The sequence below is a fragment of the Myotis davidii genome, unplaced genomic scaffold, assembly GCF_000327345.1.
Source record: "Myotis davidii unplaced genomic scaffold, ASM32734v1 scaffold925, whole genome shotgun sequence".
NCBI classification, from domain to species: domain Eukaryota; kingdom Metazoa; phylum Chordata; class Mammalia; order Chiroptera; family Vespertilionidae; genus Myotis; species Myotis davidii.
Window position 1 is genome coordinate 424,949 of NW_006296531.1, and position 234 is coordinate 425,182.

At 77.8% G+C, this 234-nt stretch overlaps 1 protein-coding gene across 1 annotated transcript in view; it reads left to right on the forward strand.

Annotated features, from left to right (window-relative positions):
- CHRNE (cholinergic receptor nicotinic epsilon subunit) overlaps window positions 1–234 on the forward strand; it is a 5,523-nt gene that overhangs the window by 3,725 nt on the left and 1,564 nt on the right. The gene's annotated exons all lie outside the window — the stretch shown is intronic.

The window sequence follows — 234 nt, forward strand, 5'->3', positions numbered from 1 at the left end:
GCCGCCCCCGGCAGCCCCCCCTGCCCGAGTGCCCTGCCCCGCAGCCTGGGCCACCCGGGCCAGCGCGCCACCCGGATCTCCGGCGTCCGGGGCGTCCCCGCCGAGTCTCCGCACCTCCTGCTGCAGCCACAGGGCTGAGATCTGCATGGGGGCGGGGGTCCCGGAGTTAGCTGCGGACGCAGAGGTCCCTGTCCCCCGTCTCCGCCCCTCCTCAGCCCCCAGCGCCCTACCCCC